Source organism: Populus nigra, chromosome 2 (genome assembly GCF_951802175.1).
Source record: "Populus nigra chromosome 2, ddPopNigr1.1, whole genome shotgun sequence".
Lineage (NCBI taxonomy): Eukaryota > Viridiplantae > Streptophyta > Magnoliopsida > Malpighiales > Salicaceae > Populus > Populus nigra.
This window is the reverse complement of record NC_084853.1, coordinates 17,795,679-17,805,678: the sequence shown is the minus strand read 5'-3', so window position 1 is coordinate 17,805,678 and position 10,000 is coordinate 17,795,679.

The window sequence follows — 10,000 nt, the reverse complement described above, 5'->3', positions numbered from 1 at the left end:
AAAGCTAGAGTTTTTCAGAGGCTGCCGGGAAAAAGGCCCCTCGGGTGGCGGGGTGCGAGGACCAGGCGCGTCATTCAATTCTCTTCCCTATCAACTTGGCTCCCGTTGGCGGGATTGGAGGCCTACTGTTTGTTACAGGGCTAAAATCGTCAGGGGAAGAGCTGACGAAACAATGCTGGTTTGGATGCAGGGGGTAGTGTTGGAATCGGCAGCGCGGACAAAATCGGCAAAGTCGACAAAAAAGACTGTTGGTCTGGACATCGGGGCAGCGGCAGCCATGCCGACAGGGGGGGAAATCGGCAGCGCAGATTTGTGCAGCTGCAGGTTCGTCGGGGAAATCGGCAGCGCAGATTTTTCGATGAACATGGGCTGGAAGATGGACTGTCCAGGCCAGGCAGGGAAATTCGTCAAGGGGACACGCTGACGAAACAGCGCTGGTTCAGGCACGGCGGGCAGTGTTGGAATCGGCAGCGCCGACGAAATCGGCAAAGTCGGCAGAATCGGCAGCGGGTGCTGGCGATGAGTCTGGACGATTTATAGTCCAGGGCTTGATGGAAAAGACTGTTGGTCCAGACAATGGGGCAGTGGCAGCGCGGATTTGTGCAGCTGCAGGTTCGTCGGGGAAAATCGGCAGCGCAGATTTTTCGACGAACAGGGGCTGGGCGCTGGACTGGCCGGGCCAGGCAGGAAAATTCGTCAGGGGGGCACGCTGACGAAAACAGGGGCTGCGGAGTGGAAAATCGGCAGCGCAGATTTTTCGACGAACAGGGGCTGGACCGGCCGGGCCAGGCAGGAAAATTCGTCAGGGGGGCACGCTGACGAAAAGAGGGGCTGCCGCGTGGAAAATCGGCAGCGCAGATTTTTCGACGAACAGGGGCTGGACGCTGGACTGGGCCAGGCAGGAAAATTCGTCAGGGGGCACGCTGACGAAAAGAGGGGCTGCCGCGTGGAAAATCGGCAGCGCAGATTTTTCGACGAACATTCGTCAGGGGGGCACGCTGACGAAAAGAGGGGCTGCCGCGTGGAAAATCGGCAGCGCAGATTTTTCGACGAACATTCGTCAGGGGGGCACGCTGAGGAAAACAGGGGCTGCCGCGTGGAAAATCGGCAGCGCAGATTTTTCGACGAACAGGGGCTGGATGCTGGACCGGCCGGGCCAGGCAGGAAAATTCGTCAGGGGGGCACGCTGACGAAAAGAGGGGCTGCCGCGTGGAAAATCGGCAGCGCAGATTTTTCGACGAACAGGGGCTGGACTGGCCGGGCCAGGCAGGAAAATTCGTCAGGGGGGCACGCTGACGAAAAGAGGGGCTGCCGCGTGGAAAATCGGCAGCGCAGATTTTTCGACGAACAGGGGCTGGACGCTGGACTGGGCCAGGCAGGAAAATTCGTCAGGGGGGCACGCTGACGAAAACAGGGGCTGCCGCGTGGAATGGCAGCCTACACGCAGATGCGAATTCGGCAGCGCACGATGGCTTGAGCAGGTCATGGGTTCGACTTGGCGCGATCTGAAACCTGGACGAGGGAAATCAGTGCGAGAAATCGGCGGCGCAGATTTATGCGGCTGTAGGTTCGTCAAGGGAAAATCGGCAGCGAAGATTGTTGACGAACATGGGCTGGACGAGGGACTGTCCAAGCCTCGTCAGGAGGTAGGCTGACGAGAATTGGGGCTATCGCAGAATTCGGCAGCGTAGGCAGGAGCAGCCTGCACGCAGATGCGAATTCGGCAGCGCAGAGATTGGCAGCCTGCACGCATATGCGAATTCGGCAGCGTAGGCAGGGGCAGCCTGCACGCAGATGCGGATTCGGCAGCGCGCAGCAACTTGTGCAAGTCAGGGGCTCGACTTGGCACGATTGGAAACTTGGGCGAGGGACTGTCCAAGGCATGGGAAAAGAGCTCTAGGCGCTGGGACGCGCCAACGAAGGCACACTGCCTAGAATTCGGCAGCGATGGATTGCGGCAGCCTTGCATAGGCAGAAATGAATTCGGCAGGCAGCATGCAATGGTCTATGCGAGTCTTTGAGCTTGTGACTTGGCATGGACGTGGGACTTAGGTGATGGACCTTCTAAGTCAGCAGCTGACGCAGCAGAAACTGGCAGCTGGGGCTGGCAAGCAGACAGCCCGAAAATGGGGAAAGTGGCAGCTTCATGGGAGGCAGAACATGGGAGCATAACTTGGGTGCTGGCCGGGCCACTATGTCCTGAAAACATGGGATAATGGGTGTGAGGTAGTGCTCCACCATGTCCTGAAAACATGGGAGCGTGGGGGAGAGGTAGTGCTCCACTAGTTCCCGAAAATGGGGGATAATGGGGAGGAGCCTTTGCAGCTCCTTTGCTTGTCTATAAATACAAGATGCAGCTCTTGTGTGTGGGGGAGCATTCGGGTGAGGGTGTTCCCAAATGTAGAGAGCATTCGGGTGAGAGTGTTCCAAATGTAAAGAGCATTCGGGTGGGAATGTTCAAAATGTAAGGGCGTTCGGGTGGGGATGTCCAGCATGTAGGGGCATGCAAGAACACTAGTTAGAGGTAGCTTGTGTAGCATGTAATCTTTGTGCATAGCACACATACGGATTTGTGTATAGTTTCCTTTGTGTATGAGATTAATAAAGGTTGGGAAAGAGTTCCTGTAAAGCTTGTTGTGCACTATGATTCCTATTCTTGCTTGTGTATTCCGCTTGCTTAGTTACTAGGCAAACACGAGTGGGAGTGGCGAGGGAAGGCTGAGTCTAGTGAGGGACTAGGCTGCCGCACGGGTTGGATTTCGTTGCGAAAAATCACCCCCGTGACAAGTGGTATCAGAGCGCTGTTGCTGTCTTTGCAGGATGACGAGAATGATTCTGCGGCCAAATCAACGGAGTGATTTGGGAGGACTACTGCTTCTGCCAAGGGATAGGCAGATTCCAGCGCAATGATCAGCGACGAGAATGCTGATGTTTCTCTGGACAAATCGAAGGCACTGATTTGAGGGAAACATTGCTGCTGCCGATGGGACCGGCAGAAACTTTGGAGGAGAGCGCAGCTTGCGTTCATGACGAAACGATGGACTGTTTCGTAGCACAGACGATGGGCTGTTCTGTGAGGGCAGATCGAAGGGCTGATTTGTTCCGAACCATTTGAGGTAAACTTTCTAGCATTTTGGGCAGTGTTGGTGTTCAAAAGGGCTGCGGAGTTTTGGGGGTTTAACTCCATGGGCGACGCAAAGTGATGATGAAGGGATCAGCGCAAAATGGGTGCTGATTCGGCCATTGAAACTGTCAGATGGACTGGCAGGCTTGAGAGCAGGGTCCAGCGGAGGGGCTGCTGGGCGCTTCTGTATTTTCGTCAAAGCCTTGAGGGAAGGATGGGGCGAGACAGAAGAAGAAGCAAGTAAACGTGGAGAGCCTAAACTTGTTGCTGCTGATGATGGACCGTCAGACGAGAAGGCAAATCGGTAAGGGTTCGAAACTGAAATTTGCATTGTTGTTCTCTTGCGATGGAAATTACTTTGTATGAGATTGTTGCCCAAGGAGGGGAAACCTTGAAGTTGTCATTGTGGAAGATGGCGTTTGAGATTAGGCATACGTAAACCTTATACGTTTGCTAGATGACCGAGATGGAATTCAGTCATCATGAGCCAGCATATATCGGAGTGGATGCGGTCTGGCCTTGCTTGCTGCCTTGGTGGCAGAACGTAGGGATTGTTGTGCATCTCAAGGAAGGAATGTTCAGGGAGATGAATGTTCAGGGAGGTGGAAGCAAAATCCAGAGACCAAGTTGAGGGCAGACGAATCTACGAAGATTTGTTGTGCTTACTGCCTTTGGGGAGGCAGAATTGATGTCTTCGGTGGAGACCTTGATGATGGATAGTTCAGGGTGAAGAAGACAGTGGCTGAGATAGACTTTAGTCACGCTGGGACCAGGATTGGAGGCATAACAGAGGAGGCAGTACCGTGGGGGTGTGTCTCAAAGAGTCTGCGCGATGTCGAGGGACAGACTGGGTGACAGATTCGGCAGCCGATTCAGTGGGCTTGGTGTGGAAGCCAAAATCGTCGACGAAGATGATTTTGGGTACTGTCTTGAAATCAGTACGAGTGGCTATTTTGGGCATTGCGATGGATTGCAGTGATGGAAGCAAAATGCCAATGACCTTTGTTGGGACAAAGGGTTGCGAGTTTTCGGTGGACGAAACATACAGCGAAGGTTGAAAACAGTTGGGGCTGTTTTGCGTCAGCGAAATCTTGTGTGATTGACGAAGTTTCTAAGGCATGACAGTAGCGCATGGGGGAACCAGGTCAGACGAAATTTGATGCTGGGATGCTATGTGTTTGTGCTATGGCAGGTTACAAATGGACTTGGAGGGACTTGCTGAAAGACTTCGACATGAGATGGAGTTGATCATCGAAACTGAGTTGGTGCTGGGCGTAACAGCACTGTCGCATTCTTATTTCTTGCAGGTGGAGAACCTAAGAGGGCTGATGACAAAGGGGAGTCAGAAGCCAAGGGCAAGAAAATGTTTCGGAATCATGTTTGGGCTGTTTTATTTGCGAGGGGAAGCACTTCGCAAGGGACTGCCTGTTGAGAGCACAGCCTAGTGCTACTTCCGTGGGGAAGGATGGAGAAGAAACGGCATACGTAAATCCTATACGTGTGCTCAACACTAAGGAAAGAGTTAGTGTGAAGGGGGCCAGCTGAGTTGATGAAGACTTAGGAGCGGCCAAACTGCCTTGTGCGAGGCAGACTTGGGGGAGTTTCAAAACTTTGACGATGGACAGATCATGGTTTAACTCCAGGCGTGAGGATGCGCCAACGAAAAACACACTGCATTGAGTTCAGCAGCGATGAACAAGCAGCAGCCTTGCAGGGGCAGAGGCGAATTCGGCAGGATGTGTTGATTGCTGAAGAGCAGACAAGTAAGCAATATTGGTATACTTGCAGTTTTGGGGCACGCAGAATGGTTGAAGAACTAGATGTTCGTATGGGAGCTCATATGGGTTCTTCAAAGTGATTTTGTGTGGATGTATTTTGTGAAGGAAGGGACGGATTCCTTGGGTGCTAGGCGGCATGGCATCTAAACTTTGCGAAAACATACTTGCGAGTATGATGTGTTTGACATTTGTGGAAAACTAACGAGCCAAAACAGAATGTGTCACAGCTTGGTTTTGAAACAGGTTGACAAAGATTCGGTGGACTGAATTTGTTGTTGAATGTGGGAAAACCGAAGAGGTTTCATGCGGAGAAACATGAAGTGTGACGAGGAACAGATGCGGTGCAAAGGGTACTTCAAATCTGTCCGACGAGGGCGTCGGGTTCTTTTGGTAGGGGTGGTTTGTCACAGTGTCAAATGTGCACGAGGTGCACGCTTTGGCTGGCTGGCCAAAACAAGGCCTGAGGGTGCTGGCAGCCATGCCATCAGTGCGAGAAATCGGCGGCGCAGATTTATGCGGCTGTAGGTTCGTCAAGGGAAAATCGGCAGCGAAGATTGTTGACGAACATGGGCTGGACGAGGGACTGTCCAAGCCTCGTCAGGAGGTAGGCTGACGAGAATTGGGGCTATCGCAGAATTCGGCAGCGTAGGCAGGAGCAGCCTGCACGCAGATGCGAATTCGGCAGCGCAGAGATTGGCAGCCTGCACGCATATGCGAATTCGGCAGCGTAGGCAGGGGCAGCCTGCACGCAGATGCGGATTCGGCAGCGCGCAGCAACTTGTGCAAGTCAGGGGCTCGACTTGGCACGATTGGAAACTTGGGCGAGGGACTGTCCGAGGCATGGGAAAAGAGCTCTAGGCGCTGGGACGCGCCAACGAAGGCACACTGCCTAGAATTCGGCAGCGATGGATTGCGGCAGCCTTGCATAGGCAGAAATGAATTCGGCAGGCAGCATGCAATGGTCTATGCGAGTCTTTGAGCTTGTGACTTGGCATGGACGTGGGACTTAGGTGATGGACCTTCTAAGTCAGCAGCTGACGCAGCAGAAACTGGCAGCTGGGGCTGGCAAGCAGACAGCCCGAAAATGGGGAAAGTGGCAGCTTCATGGGAGGCAGAACATGGGAGCATAACTTGGGTGCTGGCCGGGCCACTATGTCCTGAAAACATGGGATAATGGGTGTGAGGTAGTGCTCCACCATGTCCTGAAAACATGGGAGCGTGGGGGAGAGGTAGTGCTCCACTAGTTCCCGAAAATGGGGGATAATGGGGAGGAGCCTTTGCAGCTCCTTTGCTTGTCTATAAATACAAGATGCAGCTCTTGTGTGTGGGGGAGCATTCGGGTGAGGGTGTTCCCAAATGTAGAGAGCATTCGGGTGAGAGTGTTCCAAATGTAAAGAGCATTCGGGTGGGAATGTTCAAAATGTAAGGGCGTTCGGGTGGGGATGTCCAGCATGTAGGGGCATGCAAGAACACTAGTTAGAGGTAGCTTGTGTAGCATGTAATCTTTGTGCATAGCACACATACGGATTTGTGTATAGTTTCCTTTGTGTATGAGATTAATAAAGGTTGGGAAAGAGTTCCTGTAAAGCTTGTTGTGCACTATGATTCCTATTCTTGCTTGTGTATTCCGCTTGCTTAGTTACTAGGCAAACACGAGTGGGAGTGGCGAGGGAAGGCTGAGTCTAGTGAGGGACTAGGCTGCCGCACGGGTTGGATTTCGTTGCGAAAAATCACCCCCGTGACACCTGCCATGGTGGTGAGGGGCGGCGAGGACCGTGAAAGCTAGAGTTTTTCAGAGGCTGCCGGGAAAAAGGCCCCTCGGGTGGCGGGGTGCGAGGACCAGGCGCGTCATTCAATTCTCTTCCCTATCAACTTGGCTCCCGTTGGCGGGATTGGAGGCCTACTGTTTGTTACAGGGCTAAAATCGTCAGGGGAAGAGCTGACGAAACAATGCTGGTTTGGATGCAGGGGGTAGTGTTGGAATCGGCAGCGCGGACAAAATCGGCAAAGTCGACAAAAAAGACTGTTGGTCTGGACATCGGGGCAGCGGCAGCCATGCCGACAGGGGGGGAAATCGGCAGCGCAGATTTGTGCAGCTGCAGGTTCGTCGGGGAAATCGGCAGCGCAGATTTTTCGATGAACATGGGCTGGAAGATGGACTGTCCAGGCCAGGCAGGGAAATTCGTCAAGGGGACACGCTGACGAAACAGCGCTGGTTCAGGCACGGCGGGCAGTGTTGGAATCGGCAGCGCCGACGAAATCGGCAAAGTCGGCAGAATCGGCAGCGGGTGCTGGCGATGAGTCTGGACGATTTATAGTCCAGGGCTTGATGGAAAAGACTGTTGGTCCAGACAATGGGGCAGTGGCAGCGCGGATTTGTGCAGCTGCAGGTTCGTCGGGGAAAATCGGCAGCGCAGATTTTTCGACGAACAGGGGCTGGGCGCTGGACTGGCCGGGCCAGGCAGGAAAATTCGTCAGGGGGGCACGCTGACGAAAACAGGGGCTGCGGAGTGGAAAATCGGCAGCGCAGATTTTTCGACGAACAGGGGCTGGACCGGCCGGGCCAGGCAGGAAAATTCGTCAGGGGGGCACGCTGACGAAAAGAGGGGCTGCCGCGTGGAAAATCGGCAGCGCAGATTTTTCGACGAACAGGGGCTGGACGCTGGACTGGGCCAGGCAGGAAAATTCGTCAGGGGGCACGCTGACGAAAAGAGGGGCTGCCGCGTGGAAAATCGGCAGCGCAGATTTTTCGACGAACATTCGTCAGGGGGGCACGCTGACGAAAAGAGGGGCTGCCGCGTGGAAAATCGGCAGCGCAGATTTTTCGACGAACATTCGTCAGGGGGGCACGCTGAGGAAAACAGGGGCTGCCGCGTGGAAAATCGGCAGCGCAGATTTTTCGACGAACAGGGGCTGGATGCTGGACCGGCCGGGCCAGGCAGGAAAATTCGTCAGGGGGGCACGCTGACGAAAAGAGGGGCTGCCGCGTGGAAAATCGGCAGCGCAGATTTTTCGACGAACAGGGGCTGGACTGGCCGGGCCAGGCAGGAAAATTCGTCAGGGGGGCACGCTGACGAAAAGAGGGGCTGCCGCGTGGAAAATCGGCAGCGCAGATTTTTCGACGAACAGGGGCTGGACGCTGGACTGGGCCAGGCAGGAAAATTCGTCAGGGGGGCACGCTGACGAAAACAGGGGCTGCCGCGTGGAATGGCAGCCTACACGCAGATGCGAATTCGGCAGCGCACGATGGCTTGAGCAGGTCATGGGTTCGACTTGGCGCGATCTGAAACCTGGACGAGGGACTGTCGACGCTGGACGAGCCAGCGCGGTGGCCTGTCGTGCCCCGTTCAGGGGGGGCCTGCCGCGGAGACAGCCCTCGCGGGCTCGACAGCGCAGGCCAGCGTCCCCGACGTCGCTGGCCGCGGCAGGCGAGCTGCCGGGGTTCCCGCATTCCTACAAGAAAACGTCGTGCTTTCCACATGAAACCAATCCAGTAAAATCAGCCATATTTTTATGAGGCTGCCCACTGAATTTGGGGTCATTCCGGGCCGGTTCCTAGTTTTGCGGATTTACTCGATTTCTAATGGTAGGAAAATTAAAACAAATACTTCCCGACCTCGAAAAATTCTGGGAAAATTAATGAAGGTGGATTGGATTTTTGCCAACCTCTGTGCAAAATTTCAGCTCAAAATACCAAGAAATGAATTTTTTAGAGGGGGGGTGACAGCTGGGACCTAGTAGTGTCTCCCCCTGCCAGAGCTGCAATGACACTTATTGCTCTTTAGGGAGCCACCAGGCCGGCGCCCCTCAAAGACCACACGCGCGCGCGCGCCCGCCCGCGCTGGGCGCTGGGGCGCTGGGGCCTGAGGGCCTGGGGCCCTTGGGGGCCCTTGGGCGCGCGCGCGCGGCCCCCGCAGCCATGCCGCGCTGCGCGACGCGCGGACAGCCCCTGCTGGCTTGCTCTCTCGCCCGCGGGGGGGCTGCCTTCGGGCCCTGGCCCCCCGCGTTCTGGCCTGCCCCCTGCGTGGGAGAGGCTAGGCGCTGCAGGGGCCAGCCCGACGTCGCTGGCCGCGGCAGGCGACAGCCCGACATCGCTGGCCGCGGCAGGGGCCAGCCCGACGTCGCTGGCCGCGGCAGGCGACAGCCCCTGCTGGCTTGCTCTCTCGCCCGCGGGGGGGCTGCCTTCGGGCCCTGGCCCCCCGCGTTCTGGCCTGCCCCCCGCGTGGGAGAGGCTAGGCGCTGCAGGGGCCAGCCCGACGTCGCTGGCCGCGGCAGGCGACAGCCCCTGCTGGCTTGCTCTCTCGCCCGCGGGGGGGCTGCCTTCGGGCCCTGGCCCCCCGCGCTCTGGCCTGCCCCCCGCGTGGGAGAGGCTAGGCGCTGCAGGGGCCAGCCCGACGTCGCTGGCCGCGGCAGGCGAGCCGCCGGGGTTCCCGCATTCCTACAACAAAACGTCGTGCTTTCCACATGAAATCAATCCAGTAAAATCAGCCATATTTTTATGAGGCTGCCCACTGAATTTGGGGTCATTCCGAGCCGGTTCCTATTTTTTCCGATTTCCTCGATTTTTAATGGTAGGAAAATAAAAAAAAATACTTCCCGACCTCGAAAAATTCTGGAAAAATTAATAAAGTTGGATTGGATTTTTGCCAACCTCTGTGCAAAATTTCAGCTCAAAATACCAAGAAATGAATTTTTTAGAGGGGGGGTGACAGCTGGGACCTAGTAGTGTCTCCCCCTGCCAGAGCTTCAATGACACTTATTGCTCTTTAGGGGGGTGCCCCCTGACTGGCCATGGGGCGCGCTGGCCTGGCGCCCATAGGCCTGCCGCGGGGGATATGTGGGCTGTTGCTAAACTCGGACTAAGGTGGGGGGCCTCATGGCCCGAAGTATTGCCGGCATCGATGACCCGTTTTCCGGCCGGCGACGACCCGATTCCGGCCACCGTCTTCGGGACCCGCTCCAAGCCGTCGGGCGCGTTGGGGCTGCTTATCCGCGGCGTGGGCGTGGCATTCATTTGCCGTGCTTGTGCCAAGGTGCTGGCAGCTGCTGCGCGGCTGTCTGCTTGCCGCGACGTCACGGCGGCGGTGGCCGCTGCCCC